This window comes from Bufo gargarizans, chromosome 6, assembly GCF_014858855.1.
Source record: "Bufo gargarizans isolate SCDJY-AF-19 chromosome 6, ASM1485885v1, whole genome shotgun sequence".
Taxonomy (NCBI): Eukaryota; Metazoa; Chordata; class Amphibia; order Anura; family Bufonidae; genus Bufo; species Bufo gargarizans.
Genome location: NC_058085.1, coordinates 95,195,816 through 95,214,146, shown reverse-complemented (window position 1 = coordinate 95,214,146; position 18,331 = coordinate 95,195,816). Strand labels below are relative to the sequence as shown.

General features: G+C 44.2%; 1 protein-coding gene across 3 annotated transcripts in view; it reads right to left on the bottom strand.

Moving 5' to 3' along the window:
* The window catches only part of CHD6 (chromodomain helicase DNA binding protein 6), a 148,851-nt gene extending 147,543 nt beyond the window's left edge, over positions 1-1,308 (bottom strand). For 2 of the 3 annotated variants that reach the window (XM_044300145.1, XM_044300147.1), the window contains exon 1: positions 1,206-1,301. The gene's annotated coding sequence lies outside the window, so the exon portion shown is untranslated. Of the gene's footprint in view, positions 1-1,205 lie in introns of all 3 variants that reach the window. The other variant, XM_044300146.1, reaches the window with a different exon arrangement.
* Between the last annotated feature and the right edge of the window lie 17,023 nt (positions 1,309-18,331).

Below are 18,331 nucleotides of genomic sequence, written 5' to 3'. Positions count from 1 at the left end.
GACAATCACAATACATTAGTAAGTGCCTTGTATTGACTTTCTCTACATAATAAATGCTATTTGTTGAGGTGAGACAACCGATTTAATGGTCACCATAGTGGGTCCCATAGGACGCAGGCGTACAAATACTCATCCACTGCTCATACCGAAGCGTAACCTCCTCTGCTTCACATACGTAATCTATGGCAACCGCCATCGTGGACGCAAACCTCGGAGGCAGGAAATCCGCATAGGTGATAGCACTGTGGCCAAAAACTGCGCCACAAATTTGGTATTCGTGGGGGATCCCACCGTTACAACAGTTTCCACTGTAACCACAGATGTTTGCGTCACACGTGTGGCTCTTCCATGTTTTTTTCCCATGGATGCGACACAGCAGCATGCTCTAAAACTGCTAAGTGTGCACGGGACCTTCCTAAATCCTCCTTCGCTCACGCTGCATATCTAGACGACGCAATAAAACCTCACAGCAGCAAATCTGCACCGTGTGAACAGGGCCATGCAATCTTCAGGGGTCTCCTCAGCAGGAAGTGCTGCGTACAGAATGCAGCTGTTTCACATGACATGAGGCAGGCAGGTGAGCCAGGGCTGTAGGCCTGATAGGTCGGTCTAGGCACAGACCCAGCCGCAGCACACACATGCCTACCCCCACCACAGGGTCCATATTCCTGTGTGAAATAGGCATTCCTATTGTAGTCTGCCCAGCAGGCCCCTCACAGCCGGCTACAGCCCACTAGTCATGGATGGATGTCTGGCCTTTAAACCAATCCACATTACAGCATTTCCATGCCCTTACTGCTTCCAGTTTCCCTAATCCTCCCCCACTTGGTACTGCCCACAGCACACGCTTTAGTGCAGTGGGCAGAACCAAAAGGGCAAAAAGGGGGGGGGGACGTTAAAACCCCAAAATACAAAAACCTGCGAGGAACCTAGAGGAAAGGGAGACGGAGGAGGGGTTAAAACCGAGCGCTAGATGCACGATATATATCCGCACTCTCCCGACGTGGACACGTTTACAGACAACCCCCCCTCCTCCTCCAGCTCCTCGTTGAAGCCCACACAAAAAGCCAAGGAACAGTACGGGGAAAATCACAGTTTCATTCATAAGAGATGCCCAGGAAGGGGATGGATGGCAGCCACACGCCCCGGGCGACACAGAAACTAGCAAAGATGCTGCAAATTAAAAAGTTAAGAGAAGAACTTACCTAAAATGGCCACTGCTGCAGCCAAAATACAAACAGCTATTATTTGGTGAAGTTTAGCACAAGACACCCTGCACGGACACCCTAACTTGGTCGGGGAACGCCTCCTCCTCGCTCTCATTGGTTACCTTAGTGGCAGGCAGGCGAAAAGCTCGCCGGTGATTGGTAGTTGACTTGTCAAACAAGTGGTGGTCGTTTCAAGGCTGGTTGCAGCGTGGTTATTGCTTTGCTCCATTGTGCTGCTATTTGCATGGATGAGATGAGCTCGGCGATTGGTTGAGAATAGGAAGGGGGGGATAGAAGGGGGGTGCAGCGCGAGAAACAAGGGGGAGCTCAGGGGGGGTCCTGCTGGATATTTGAGCTGCTTTTTCCTGCTAGCTAGCTGCATGCTGTGCTGTGTCATGCCTTTCAGTGCTGTGCAGGGTAAGACTTCCATGCTGCAGGGAGTAAACATACAAAGGCCAATGCATGATGGCCATATGTCATGGCACATACATGAAACACATGGAATTTCCTATACTGCATTGTCAGGTTCTTTTAGGAAAGTTACACACCTCATGGAGTGGGATTATCATTTGTATTAAAAAGTTGCAACGGCGACAAGTAGAGCAACTTGGCGCAGTTGCGTTAAAGCGGTATCCCCATCTGGATATTTGGGGCATATCCACAAGATAAATGTCTGATAGGTGTGGGTCCTACCTCTGGGACCCACACCTGTCTGGAGAGTTGCACCCTGTCTCGCGCTGCCAGGAATGGACAGGTGGCCGCGCATGCACAGATCTCTCCATTTAGGATTTCCTAAATTAGCCGAACGCAGTCTGGGACCTACGAACCACATCGGCAGGGGCGTACTGGCCAAAGACCTTACAGAGAAATTTCCCAGTGGGCCGCCCGAGCCCTCCTCACGGCTCCCGGCCATGTACATAACAATCGGATGCTCTCAGCATTATTGGTACATATGTTCCTGGCCGACGGCCGCAGGTCCCCTCCTGAATTCAACTGAATGACCGTCTTTAGGACTGTGAGTCGAGTTGAATGCGGGGGGCGGCTCTGGTATTTGGTTCTGCTAGGGCGGTATTTTGTGCCTCACTATGGTATTTTTGACCCGCCTACTTCTGTTACCCTACCTTCTTTCAGTTTGGACCCGTCTACAATATGGCACCACTTTTAGTATTTTATTCCAGGCCCACTTTAAGTTCCCAGTCCGCCCCTGACTATCGCATATCTCTTGTGTATATGTCATAAATGTCCACATGGGAATAACTCTTTAAAAAAAAATTAATTTGGACTAAAGGCCATATTTTTCAACACCCTAAAAGGTTCTGACCCTTCGTAAAGTGTGGAGGCCTTCGGGACAAACACAGGGGCAGATGTATGAAAATGGAAAGAAAAGCTAATATTGTCCATAGCAACCGATCAAAGGCGCTGTAGGAAATGATTGGTTAGATGGTTATAATGTGTGGCGCTTATTACTGGTATGGCGTAGCTATAGGGGGTGCAGAGGTAGCAGTCGCCCAAAAACCATTGTGCCACATAAGACACTGGCATTATAGAAAGTGCATGCTGGTCTATTTACACCTCTGGCTAGAGGGAAGGGGTTAGGTCAAGAATTTGGCATGAGGGGGTGCCCTTTCAATGTTTGCCTCTGGCAGCAGGAAGGCTATGTGCTACCCTGCCCCTTGCTAACAAGCACTAAGGGAATGGGGGCCCAAGCTGAACTCTTGCACCCGGGCCCGTGAGCCCTTAGCTACGCCCCTGGTATGGCTTTTTGCCCAGTGGATGACAGCATGCCATATTGGGGAGGCCAACACAAGGTTTAAATGTTTTTTCCTGGATTTTGATATTGATGAGCTATCCTCTGGACATGTCATCAATATAAGACTGGTGGAGGTATGACTCCCAGCACTTTCTCCAATCAGCTGTTAATCTCCGGAAGTGCTTAGGCCTCTTCCTAGGCCATATGACGTCATGTTCATTGGTCACGTGGCCTAGGCACAGCTTAGTCCCATTCAAGTGAATGGGGCTGAGCTGCGATACCAAGCACAGCCGCTATACAATGTACGACACTGTGCATAGTAAGACACGAGGAGGCCATGGCGCTCACCAGAGCTCCGCTTTCTCAAACAGCTGATAGGTTGGGGTATTTAACATCCCAGAAAACCCCTTTGACATCTGTGATCAATGACTCGAGCCACCTGCTGTGCCTAAAGCAAAACTGTGATAGTCTGAAATACATCTTCTATCTTTACAGATATGCTGATGTAAAGGCTACATTAGAGACCCCGATCAGGCAGACGATTGTCTGGAGGGAAGCGTTCCTTCCATGCAATTGTTGCTCGCTAGCGGAGAAGACCACTGCAGCGATCTTCTCCTCAGCATGGGGAGGAGGAATCGTTATGCCATCGCTCGTCCCTATGCTGTATAGTGGTTTTGCCAGCGGCAGATAATAATTAGAGAGCATGATCTGTCGCCGGCAAATCCCGATCTTTCAACATGCTGAAAGATATGGAATGCCCAATGAACGAGCAGTCGGCGGCAGTATTGCAGTGTAAGATTATCACTAACAAGCGTTCATACGAACTCTCATTATTGATCATCGGTTAAAAAATCTGCCCATGTAATGCACCCTTAACTGCAAAGACTCCCCAAAGGCATGTTCAGATTATTTCAGTTGCAGCAATGGGTAGAAAGCTAATAATAAGATCAACAAGTAGGTGCCCCAGCGCTGCAGGCAGTGATTTATCTTCAGCAGTCAAATGCCTTTATGGCAGAACCTCATCGTTAGGGCTCATGCACACAGCCTGTGCCCGCATTGCGGTCTTCAATATGCGGGCAGCGGCTGCATGCTCACCACATGACTGATGCAGACCCTCCGGCATGGGGTTTCTCTCTGTGCCTCCACACCGCAAAAAAAAAAAAAAGAACACGTTTTTTGGAGTGCAGACAGATCACGGACCCGTTCAAGTTCAATGGGTCTGAATCAGTCTGCGGAATCCGCACGGATATTGCCCGTGCATTTGGGACCACAAATTGCAGCGGGGACCAGAAATGACACCAACGGTCGTCTGCATGAGCCCTTAGACCAGGAAGCAAGGAGTGGTGGTGGCCGCGGCAGCATCAGTACAGGAGTGGCGGCGGATCCGTGAGGTATATGGAATATAATTCAGTGTATTTCAGTTTTACGTGCCTTGCTCCACAGCTGAGTTCCCATTCATTGTGAAACCGCAACCCCATGGGCCACCTGTTTTGTATATTCCTAGATAACCATGAGCTGATATAGTTATGACAGTATATATAATTATGACGGAGTCCAGACATTTTGGAAGCTGATTGGAATGCTAATAAGACATCCAGAGGTGCAAAAAGAATAAAAGATCTTCCCACAACCTAAAAATGTGCCCCACCTCTCTTGTTACATGGGAGTTATTGGAGGCTCCTCCATAGATTGAGTGTTTGAGGGAAGAGAGAAGAGCTGACGGGAGATCTTATTTGGAACAAATTGGCAATTCTATAAAATCTAATTAGGTGGCGGTTGTAATTTTAGTCAAGCAGAAGTTATTGAAACTCATTTTAACTTTCCAACAGTGTCTTATCACAGTAATAAGATGTGTATGGAATAGAGATCATCCCCAACATTTTGCATTATGAGATATCCCTTTTATGTGAAGAAGTTCTGAGGTTTCTTGAAGACAAGTAAAGAAGATAAAGCCGTGTTATCTACAAAATACATTGGTCTCTCAAGGTATAATATTAATTCATTCCAGGATGGCCATTATACAATGAAAATATCATTACTGGAGACCATAACTCTATAAAAAACTATTAATTGGTTCCAGAGCCTTCAAAATGTCAATGTAAGATAAGAAAAAAAGATTAACCCATTAAGGACCCTGCCATTTTTCACCTTAAGGACCAGGCCATTTTTTGCAAATCTGACATGTGTCAATTTATGTGGTGATAACTTCAGAACGCTTTTACTTATCCAAGCCATTCTGAGATTGTACTTCATGACAGTGGTAAATTTGAGTCAAAATATTTCATTTTTATTTATAAAAAAAAATACCAAATTTACTAAAACTTTGGAAAAATTAGCAATTTTAAAAATTTCAATGTCTCTGCTTTTAAAACAGATAACTCTTAAAATAGTTATTACTTTAAATTTCCCATATGTCTACTTTATGTTTGGATCATTTTGTAAATGACATTTTCTTTTTTGGGACGTTAGAAGACTTAGAAGTTTAGAAGCAAATCTTGAAATTTTTCTGAAAATTTCCAAAACCCACTTTTTAAGGACCAGTTCAGGTCTGAAGTCACTTTGTAAGGCTTACATAATAGAAACCACCCATAAATGGCCCCATTTTAGAAACTACACCTCTCAAGGTATTCAAAACTGATTTTACAAACTTTCTTAACCCTTTAGGTGTTACACAAGAATTAAAGGAAAATGTAGATGAAATGTCAAAAATTTTTGGCAGATTTTCCATTTTATGCTATTTTTTTCCAGTAACAAAGCAAGGGTTAACAGCCAAACAAAACTCAATATTTATTGCCCTGATTCTGTCGTTTACAGAAACACACCATATGTGGTCGTAAACTGCTGTACGGGCACATGGCAGGGCGCAGAAGAAAAGGAACGCCATATAGTTTTTGATAGGCAGATTTCACTGGGATAATTTTAAGTTGCCATGTCACATTTGAAGACCCCCTGATGCACCCCTAGAGTAGAAACTCCAAAACAGTGACCCCATTTTGGAAACTACGGGATAATGTGGAAGTTTTGTTGGTACTATTTTAGGGTATATATAATTTTTGGTTGCTCTATATTACACTTTTTGTGAGGCAAAGTAACAAAAAATAGCTGTTTTGGCACCGTTTTTATTTTTTGTTATTTACAATGTTCATCTGACAGGTTAGGTCATGTAGTATTTTTATATAGCAGATTGTTTTGGACGCGACAATACCAAATATTACTATTACTATTTTTAGGGTTGTTGCTTTCAGTTTTACACAATAGCCATTTTTGAAACCTAATATGTCAACTTTTTTTCTATATTTTATTTTTTTTTTTCAATTTTCTTTCTTTTAGTAAAATGACGCTTTTTAAACTTTTTTTTTACTTTTTTTTTGGTCCCACTCTGGGATACTTCTATATTGTAATGCATTGGTTGTAAGTGTATTATATACTCATCTAAATAATTATTAGGAACACCATACTAATACGGTGTTGGACCCCCTTTTGCCTTCAGAACTGCCTTAATTCTATGTGGCATTGATTCAACAAGGTGCTGATAGCATTCTTTAGAAATGTTGGCCCATATTGATAGGATAGCATCTTGCAGTTGATGAAGATTTGAGGGATGCACATCCAGGGCACGAAGCTCCCGTTCCACCACATCCCAAAGATGCTCTATTGGGTTGATATCTGGTGACTGTGGGGGCCATTTTAGTACAGTGAACTCATTGTCATGTTCAAGAAACCAATTTGAAATGATTTGAGCTTTGTGACATGGTGCATTATCCTGCTGGAAGTAGCCATCAGAGGATAGGTACATGGTGGTCATGAAGGGATGGTAATTGTCAGAAACAATGCTTGGGTACCTGTGGCATTTAAACGATGGCCAATTGGCACTAAGGGGCCTAAAGTGTGCCCAGAAAACATCCATTACACCACCACCACCAGCCTGCACAGTGGTAACAAGGCATGATGGATACATGTTCTCATTCTGTTTACGCCAAATTCGTAGTCTCCTCTCTTTCTGTAAGACGCCTGTCAATACGAACAGCTAGAGACATGGCAGACTCAAACGACGCTGGTCTCTCATGAAAAGCAAATGCATCTTTCAATCTTTCCGAAAGACCATGGCACAATTGATTTCGGAGTGCAGCATCATTCCAACTAGTATCAGCTGCCCATCTCGAAAATTCAGAACAATATATCTCTGCGGATTGTTTACCCTGGCATAAAAGACGCAGTTTAGATTCAGCCAGAGCAGTATGATCCGGGTCATCATATATCTGCCCCAGGGCTACAAAAAATTCATCCACCGATTGGAGGGGCCGTGCCCCCACCGGCAGCGAAAAGGCCCAAGACTGAGCATTATCCCTGAGCAGCGAGATGATGATCCCCACCCTCTGCTCCTCATCACCAGAGGAATGGGGAAGTAGGCGAAAATGGAGTTTGCAAGCCTCTCTAAAGCGGACAAAATTATCACTACCCCGGAAAACGTATCCGGAAGCGAGATCTTAGGCTCGGAACAAACTCCATGAATGCCAGCAGAACCGGTCACCTGAAACTGAGACAGCTGGAACTTATAAATAAACGTCCGACTGGCTTGATCCCAAACTAAGGAGCATATAGGTGAGCCCTATAAAACCCTAAGAGCTCTCCCTGACTGCTATGCACATGCAAGGGTCTCAATGGTAGACGATTGCATGCCCACGTACTTAAGACTGTGTGACACCTGAAAACACTATAATAGTGAGAGGACACTACCACCGGCTCCCTGCACTTAATACGGAGTCAAGGTCACCTAGAATCAAGCCAGCAAGGAAACACAATAAAGGAAAAGACTTATCTGAGCAAACAGCAGCAGCAGCCTCCAGCAGTGAACACTTCATCCAGGAAGTAGTATAAACCGCAAAGTGAGGCAGAATGGGAGGGAAAATAAAGGAAGACGATTAGTCTAAATAAGTGACACCTGGCAGAAGGAAAGGAGATGACAAAGTGAAACCAAAACGAAGAACGTCATACAAGAGGTAGAGAAGAACGTCTGCCAGACCTTCTCACAGAACTGGCGGTGACAGTACCCCTCCCTCTACGGGTGGACTCTGGACACTCAGAGCACACCTTCTCAGGATGAGACCTTTGGAAAGCCCTGATGAGACAAGTGGCCTTAATGTCTGCCACTGGGACCCACATCCTCTCCTCAGGACCATAAACCCTCCCAATGAACGAGGTACTGAAGAGAACCGCAGATAATGCGAGAATCCACAATCCTAGAGACCTGAAATTCAAGATTACCATCAACCAAAATCAGAGGAGGAGGCAAAAAGGGTACAGTGGGTTGGACATAAGGTTTTAATAGGGACCTGTGAAAAACATTATGGATCTTCCAAGTCTGAGGAAGATCAAGACAGAAGGCAACGGGATTGATGACGGACAAGATCTTGTAAGGCCCAATAAACTTAGGACCCAACTTCCAGGAGGGAACCTTCAGTTTGATATTCTTTGTAGACAACCACACCAGATCACCCACATTCAGGTCCGGACCAGGCACACGTCTCTAATCCGCCACACGCTTATATCTCTCACTCATCCTCTTCAGATTACCCTGAATCTTTTGCCAAATAGATGACAAAGACGATTAAAATCTCTCCTCATCAGGTAAACCAGAAGACCCCTCTGCAGAGAATGTCCCAAACTGCGGATGAAACCCATATGCGCCAAATAATGGTGACTTATCAGAGGACTCCTGGCGACGGTTATTTAAAGCAAACTCAGCAAGGGACAAAAAAGAATACCAATCCTCCTGATTCTCCACCACAAAACAGCGCAGCTATGTCTCCAGATTCTTATTGACGCATTCGGTCTGACCATTCGACTGCGGGTTCCGCGGTTTACATAAACACCCCACATGTGGTCGTAAACTGCTGTACGGGCACACGGCAGGGCGCAGAAGGAAAGGAATGCCATACGGTTTTTGGAAGGCAGATTGTGCTGGATTGGTTTTCTGAACGCCATATGTTTTTTTTTTTCTGCCGATCGTCTTGTGCAGGGGCTCGTTTTTTGCAGAAAGTGTTGAGGTTTTTATTGGTACCATTTTTGAGAACATAGGATTTTTTGATCATTCATTATTACACTTTATGGGGCAAGGTGACGCAAAAATTGGCTGTTTTGGACAGTTTTCATTTATTTATTTTTACAGCGTTCATCTGAGGAGTTAGGTCATGTGATAGTTTTATAGAGAAGATTGTTACGGACGTGGCAATACCTAATATGTATACTTTTTCTTATTTATTTAAGTTTTACACAATAATAGCATTTCTGAAACCAAAAAATTGATGTTTTAGTGTCTCTATAGTCTGAGAGCCATAGCTTTTTTATTTTTTGAGCGATTGTCTTAAATAGGGTATCATGCGGGACGAGGTGACAGTTTGATTGGTACTATTTTGGAGGTCATAAGCCTTTTTGATCACTTGCTGTTGCACTTTTTGTGATGTAAGGTGACAAAAATAGCTTTTTTGGCACAGTTTTTTATTTTATTTGTATGGTGTTTATCGGACAGGGTCTATCATGTGATATATTTATAGAGACGGTCGTTACGGACGCGGTGACACCTAATATGTGTATTTTATTTTATTTTTTCATTTTTTTATAGGAAAAGGCAATTTCTTTTTTTTATTTACATTTTTTTTAATTTATTTTTACTTTTATTATTTTCATTTTTTTTTATCAGTTCCCTCTTGGATCTTGAAGATCCAGTTGCTCTGATAGTTGTACTATACTTTGCAATGCTCTTGCATTCCAAAGTATAATACTTCCAGATTGCCTGTAGGTGGCAGCACTGGACGCCTTTGCCATGGCAACCGGAAGCTTTTGCAAAGCGTCCGGTTGCCATGGCAACCATCGGGTGCTGCAATCACAGCGCTGCAGCCCCGATGGTGGAGAGAGGGAGCTCCCTCCCTCTGTTAACCCCATGGATGCCGCAACCGCGGCATCTATGGGGTTACAGGAGAGTCAGCATAGAGCTGACACTCTCTGCTGATGGCGGCGGCTCAGTAATGGAGCCGCCTCCATCACACACAGAAGGGGGATCGGGGGCAGCGCTGGAAAGGGGGGGGGTCGGGGGGTACTGTAACTGCCTACAATATTGAGGGAGGCTGGGGCAGGGGGCGGCTAGAAAATGAATGCATGGGGCGGGGAGGGGGCGGACCGCATCAGGGCAGGAAGGAGATGAGCGCAGGAGAGGGGCACAGATTGGCGGGGCACAGATTGGGGGGCACAGAGGGGCACCAAGGGCTTGGAGGGGCACAGATCGGGGGGCATGAGGAACACTATCTGCTTTCAGGCTCTGATCTGCAGAGCGCAGATCAGAGCCTGAAACCGGCATTTTTTCACTGCCGCGATCCGATTGGTTAGTCTGCACAGACTAACCAATCGGATCGATTGCCGGTAAGGGGCCACTCTGATTGGTCCCTTGCCGGCATTACTGCACTGTATGCTGTCCGTGACAGCATACAGGGCAGGGGCAGAAGCTTTAATCCAAGCGCTTTGCAGCGCTTGGATTAAAGAGCTGCCAGAACGTTTATATACGTGGTAGCTGCACGGGGTATGTGCAGCTATTACGTATATATACAGATTGCGGTCGGGAAGGGGTTAAAGAAGCATCTTTTTTCTTAACAAAAAAAAACCCAGCGGCAACAGGTGACTTTGAGGGTCGGATGTGTCCCTTTCTCAGGCTCTCAGAGATATAAGTACGCATAGCGACTCTTTCAGGTTGGGAGAGATTGTATAAAAGTGATTTTGGCAGCTTGGCGCCTGGGATGAGATTAATAGGGCAGTCATACTCCCGGTGAGGGGGCAACTCCTGGACACCACTCTCAGAAAACACATCCGAAAACTCAGAAAAGATGGCACAGTCTTGGTAGAAACCTCTGAAAGAGACGCCGTGAGGCAATTCTCTCTGCAAAAGTCACTCCAACCATTTATTTGCCTTGCTTGCCAATCAATGGTGGGGTTATGTTTAGTGAGCCAGGGTAGCCCCAACACTAGAGGAGTAGGCAACCCGCTTAAGACGAAACATGACATATCCTCAACATGAGCGTCACCTACAGTCAAACCGATATTGTGAACTATGCCCTTTAACGATCTTTAAAAAAAGTGGAGCGGAAACGATAGCAAAAATAGGTATATCCTTTTCCAAAGTGCATACCTGGAAACCATGCGTTGTTGTAAATTGATTATCAATGAGATTGACAGCTGCTCCACTATCTACAAAAATCTCACAAACAATGTTCTTGCTGTCTAGCGCCACCCTGGCAGGTTGGAGAAAACGGGAACTACAAGCAAATGGCAAACCTTCAATTTCCGCATCAACCTTGCCAATAGTGGCAAATGGAAAGTTTTTAGTGTTTTTTATTTTATTTTATTTTTTTATTACCCTCAGAAAACTCCATGAATCTCCTAGAGGGGCAAACATTAGCCAAATGATTTATACCCCCCACAACAGAAACAAACCCTCCTCTGAGAGCTGAATCCTCTACTATCAGAGACAAGCAAACCCAGCTGCATGGCCTCCCCCTCAGAGGGGATTGAGACAGACTCAGACCCCTGCGCACTGAATGAGACAGCCCCACTCTCCTTAGGCTGAATATGGAAGTGGAACGGAGGAAAACAAAAATTCATAACCCGTGAAGTGGTAGGAACGACACCGGGAAGGAGAGGACGAGCGCCAATCAAAATAAAATTTCAACTGGACTAGACCCAAACATCTGCTCCTGAGGAAGGGGGATATTATATGGACCCCCGAATCGCGTTGAGCTTGTTCTGTTTGCAATAAAGAGAGATTTCATGAAGTAAAAGGATCCGGCTGCTGCTTCCATCTTTACTGCAGATTTGGTCCACTTACCTGGATCTCTACCATTCTACGAATGACCTCGAATCAGGGGGGAATCACCCCAGGTGTCTTGAGTTTATCCTGGAGGTGACCCCCCCCCCCCCCCCTTGTGAAGTGAGTGGAAAAGCCTTTGGCTCGTATTGCCTGTTTTTATGCATCTTTTATATTTATACATATATATATATATATATATATATATATATATATATTATTTCTTCTTTGACCACCGTTTGAGATTCTTCCTTTGGTGGGAAATGTCCAGAGTTTGGGTCTAGTCCAGTTGTAATTTTATTTTGATTACAGTGAAGGTAATCTGGCACTAATACCAATAAGAATCAACGATAACAATACTATATCCGTCTGTCTTGTATGTTGATCTATCGGGATATCTATCTATCCATCTATTATTTTTCACTTAAATATACATCACAAATTAGAGGTTTGGCGCTCGTCCTCTCCTTCCCGGTGTTGTTCCTACCACTTCATGGGTTATGGATTTTTGTTTTCCTCTGTTCCACTTTCATTGACTTAGTGTTAAAACCTTGTTTACACTGATTTGAGCAGCCTACTTCTTTTTAGTGACTTTTCATACCTATCTTTACATCATCACAGTCCTGTTGGCGCCCTTCTCTCCTCCTCTTCAGGGGCATTCAGTTGATTCCTAGATAGAGTTAGGATAACCTTGTTTTCTTTTTTCTTTTTTACGTTCTTGACTTAGGCTGAATATGACAGGAAGGAGTAGTCTCCTCTTTCTCTCTAAGACGCCTGTCAATACGAACAGCTAGAGACATGGCAGACTCTAACGACGCTGGTCTCTCATGAAAAGTAAATGCATCTTTCAATCTTTCCGAAAGACCATGGCAAAATTGACTTCAGAGTGCAGCATCATTCCAACTAGTATCAGCTGCCCATCTCCAAAATTCAGAACAATATATCTCTGCGGATTGTTTACCCTGGCATAAAAGACGCAGTTTAGATTCAGCCAGAGCAATACGATCCGGGTCATCATATATCTGCCCCAGGGCTACAAAAAATTCATCCACCGATTGGAGGGGCCGTGCCCCTACCGGCAGCGAAAAGGCCCAAGACTGAGCATTATCCCTGAGCAGCGAGATGATGATCCCCCACCCTCTGCTCCTCATCACCAGAGGAATGGGGAAGTAGGCGAAAATAGAGTTTGCAAGCCTCTCTAAAGCGGCCAAAATTATCACTACCCCCGGAAAACGTATCCGGAAGCAAGATCTTAGGCTCGGAACAAACTCCATGAACGCCTGCAGAACCGGTCACCTGAAACTGAGACACAGTTTTTTACGGAGATCTGCTACCTCCAGCGAAAGACCTTGCATGCGGTCAATCAAGGCTGAAACCGGATCCATGCTTAAGACGGTTATGGCGGTTTATAATGTCATGGATGAAGTTGCAGATAGCTGGAACTTATAAATAAACGTCCGACTGGCTTGATCACAAACTAAGGAGCATATAGGTGAGCCCTATAAAACCCTAAGAGCTCTCCCTGACTGCTATGCACATGCAAGGGTCTCAATGGTAGACGATTGCTTGCCCACGTACCTAAGACTGTGTGACACCTGAAAACCCTATAATAGTGAGAGGACACTACCACCGGCTCCCTGCACTTAATACGGACGGAGTCAGGGTCACCTAGAATCAAGCCAGCAGGGAAACACAATAAAGGAAAAGACTTATCTGAGCAAACAGCAGCAGCAGCCTCCAGCAGTGAACACTTCATCCAGGAAGTAGTATATATAAACCGCAAAGTGAGGCAGTATGGGAGGGAATACAAAGGAAGACGATTAGTCTAAATAAGTGACACCTGGCAGAAGGAAAGGAAATGACAAAGTGAAACCAAAACAAAGAACGTCATACAAGAGGTAGAGAAGAACGTCTGCCAGACCTTCTCACAGAACTGGCGGTGACACCCCCTAATACAGAGTCCTCATCCTTAAAAGGGCAGCCCCGTTCGGATCCTGTCCATGCTAACCAAGCCCTGGACTGACCTAAATGGAGAAAAATAACAAGAATTAGGGCTCATGCACACAAACGTATTTTCTTTCCGCTTCTATTCTGGTTTTTTTTGCGGACCGTATGCGGAACCATTCACTTCTATGGGTCCGCTAAAACAACGGAAGGTACTCCGTGTGCATTCTGTTTCCGTATATTTCCGTATTTCCGTTCCGCAAAGAAGTAGTGATATTATCCGCAAATCACGGTCCGAGGCCCCATTCAAGTTAATGGGTCCACAAAAAATACGGAACACACACGGAACACATCCGTATGTCATCCGTATTTTGCTGATCCATACTGTAGAAATGCTATGCCCAGCCCATATTGCTCATGTGTTTGGTGATTAATAAGTTACTGTTTCCGATCCGCAAAAAAACAGATCGCTTACGGAAACCATTTTAGATAGAGACCACAAAACAACAACGGTCGTGTGCATTAGCCCTTACTCTGAGAGGGAATAGATAAAATGTAGTCCTACATATTTCATCTCCAAAGTCTTCCCCAGACTCATCAGGGGCATCATACTGAGATCAGATGAGTTGTACCAGCCATATGCAGTTACTCTGAAGTTACAAGTCGTGACTGGGCCTTTTTTCCAATCAAATTATTGTAGGGTTTAGCTAGAATTGAGCTTGTTATTTTGGGATTGCAGTTGAGTACCTGTCACGGTAGATGAGGGAAGGGAAGCAAACCAAATACAACAAAAGCAACAACACACCAGGCTAGGCCCCAAAGCTAGTGAACAGGGAAAGGTCACTGCCTGACAATCCCTGAGTCTTTCCCTGACCACTGACAACATGATCAAATCCTAAAGGTGGAAGTGCTCATGCGCTGGAACCTAAGCATAGCTGAAACTGTAACAAACCCTCAGCCAGGGAGCTGGGGATAAGACAACCGGTTCCTAGCGCTTGGTGCAGGAACCAGCATCTTCCTGAGGCCTAGCCAGAACAAACAACAAAAGGGAAGAAATAGGACTTAGCTTAACCCTTTGGGACCGGGCTCATTTTCACCTTAAGGACCAGGCCATTTTTTGCTAATCTGACCAGTGTCGCTTTATGTGGTGATAACTTTAAAACGCTTTGACTTATCCAGGCCATTCTGAGATAGTTTTTTCATCACATATTGTACTTCATGACACTGTTAAAGAAGGGTAAAAAAAATTCATTTTTATTTATAAAAAATAAAAAAATTTACCCAAAATTTTGAAAAATTTGCACATTTTTAAGTTTAAATTTTCTACTTCTATAATACCTCCAAAAATTGGAGAAAGGAATGCCATATGGTTTTTGGAAAGCAGATTTTGCTGGACTGGTTTTTTGATACCATGTCCTATTTGAAGCCCTCCTGATGCACCCCTAGAGTAGAAATTTTAGAAACTACACCCCTCAAGGTATTCAAAACTTATTTTAAAAACGTTGTTAACTCTTTAGGTGTTCCACAAAAATTAAAGGAAAATAGAGATACAATTTTAAAATTTCACTTTTTTTGCAGATTTAATTTTTTTTTCCAGTTACAAAGCAAGGGTTAACAGCCAAACAAAACTTAATATTTATGGCCCTGATTCTGTAGTTTATAGAAACCTCCCATATGTGGTTGTAAACTGCTGTACGGGCGCAGAAGGAAAGGAATACCATACGGTTTTTAGGAGGCGCCGGACTGTGACCCCATTTTAGAAACTACGGGATAGGGTGGCAGTTTTGTTGGTACTAGTTTAAGGTACATATGATTTTTGGTTGCTCTATATTGCACTTTTTGTGAGGCAAGGTAACAAGAAATTTCTGTTTTCGCATAATTTTTTATTTTTGTGTTATTTACAACATTGATCTGACACGTTAGATCATGTGGTAATTTTATATAGCTGGTTGTCAAGGACGCGGCAATACCTAATATGTATACAATTTTTTTTATTTATGTAAGTTTTACACAATGATTTCATTTTTGAAACCAAAAAAATCATGTTATAGTGTTTCCATAGTCTGAGAGCCATAGTTTTTTCAGTTTTTAGGCGATTATCTTGGGTAGGGTATGATTTTTGCAGGATGAGATGACGGTTTGATTGGCACTATTTTGGGGTGCGTATGACTTTTAGATCGCTTGCTATTACACTTTTTGTGATGTATGGTGACAAAAAATGGCTTTTTTTACACCATTTTTTTTACAGTGTTCATCTGAGGGGTTAGGTCATGTGATATTTTTATAGAGCAGGTTATTACGGACGCGGCGATACCTAATATGTATACAGCTTCTTTAAAACAAAAAATGGTTTAGTGTCTCCATATTCTGAGTCATAGTTTTTTTATTTTTGGGCGATTGTCTTAGGTAGGGGCTTATTTTTTGCGGGATGAGGTGACGTTAGATTGGTACTATTTTGGTGGGCATACTTCTTTTTGATCGCTTACTGTTCTTTTTGTGATGTAAAGTGACAATTTTTTATTTATTTAGCACAGTTTTAATTTTTATACGGTGTTCATCTTAGTGGTTAGGTCATGTGATATGTTTATAGAGCCGGGCGATACGGACGCGGTGATACCTAATATGGGGAAATTACCTTTTTTTGTGTTTTTTTTTTACTTGAAACTTGTAATTTTTTGGGGGGTACACTTTATTTTTTCAACTTTTTTTCACTTTATTTGTTGACCCACTTTGGGACTTTAACTTTTGTGGGTCTAATCCCCTTTACATAGCATTACAATACTTCTGTATTGGAATGCATTAGCTGTATGAGTAATACAGTGTGTATTACTCATACAGCTTCCGGCCTGTGAGATCCAGGGGGCTGGATCTCACAGGCTCATCACAGGAAGGCAGTGCCGATACCTCAGGAAGGCATCGCGCTGCCTTCCATGCCATCGGGTCCCCCCTACAGCCCCACGGGGACCCGATGGCACCGCCGCAACATGTAAAAGCCGCAAACCGCAGGTCTGAATTGACCTGCGGTTGGCGGCGATCACTGACACAGGGACCTCCGGGCGCATTGACCCCGGGTGCCTGCTTAATGATTTGAGCAGGCACCCAGAAATACATAGGACGTACAGATACACCCTGTGTCCTTAAGTACAGGGACATCAGGGCGTACCTGTACGCCCTATGTCCTAAACAGGTTAAGACGGACCGGGAGCAGGAGATCCACCAAACACCAGCTGAGAACTCCAGAAGCAAATATAAACAAATATAGTGAGAGGAGGGTATAAATAGCACCACTAAATAGCTAATTAGCAGAACCTGTAGGGAGGTGGGATCCTGCCCAAAACCACAACAAAGAGAAACAGAACAATTTGTCAGACTCACGTGTAGCAAGTCTGTCAAATCTTCTCAGGTCTCTAACATGGCAGGGCGTGACAGTACCTCCCTACTATGGGTGACCTCTGGGCACCCAGGAGCAACCTTATCAGGGTGTGCCCTGTGAAAGCCCTTCACAAGACGACTAGCATTGACATCAGTCGCCAGAGCCCACATTCTTTCCTCAGAGCTGTATCCCCTCCAATGCACAAGGTACTGAACCACAAAGAACACACGAGTTGAGTATTCTGGAGATCTGAAACTCCAGATTACCATCTACCAAGACAGGAGGAGGTGGCAAAGGAGATTGTTCAGCAGGTTCAACATACTTCTTCAACAAAGACCTGTGAAACACATGATGGATCTTTGAGGCCTGCGGAAGTTCCAGACGAAACGCAACCGGATTAACAATGGCGGAGATTTTGTAAGGACCAATAAATCTTGGCCCCAACTTCCAAGAAGGTACTTTTAACTTAATGTTCTTAGTGGACAACCACACCAAATCACACATTCACAGGTCCGGATCAGTCATACGTCTCTTGTCAGCCATCCGTTTATATCTTTCACCCATGTTTTTCAAATGAGTTTGAATCTTCCACCAGATAGAAGACAACAAAGAAGAGAATCTCTCCTCTTCAGGTATACCAGAAGATTCAGTCCCAGAAAAAGTACCAAACTTAGGGTGAAAACCTTATGCGCCAAAAAATGGTGACTTATCAGTGGACTACTGTCTGCGGTTATTCAAGGCAAACTCAGCCTAGGACAAAAACGAAGACCACTCTTCCTGATTCTCGGCAACAAAACACCTCAAATAAGTCTCCAGGTTCTGGTTAGTGCGCTCAGTTTGTCCATTCGACTGAGGATGGAAAGCCAAAGAAAAAGACAACTGAATACCCAGACTAGAACAAAACGCCTTCCAAAACCTGAAATCAAATTGCGTCCCCTATCAGACACAACATCAGAGGGGATGCCGTGTAATTTCCCAATGTTATCAACACACACCTGAGCGAGAGTTTTAGCATTGGGCAGACCCGACAATGGTACAAAGTGATTCATCTTACTGAAGCGGTCCACCACCACCAAAATCACTGTTTTCCCAGAGGAACTCGGTAAATCAGCGATGAAGTCAATAGACAAATGCGTCCAAGGACGAGACGGGATCGACAAAGGAAGAAGAGATCCTGAAGGCCGAGTGTGAGCCACCTTAGCACG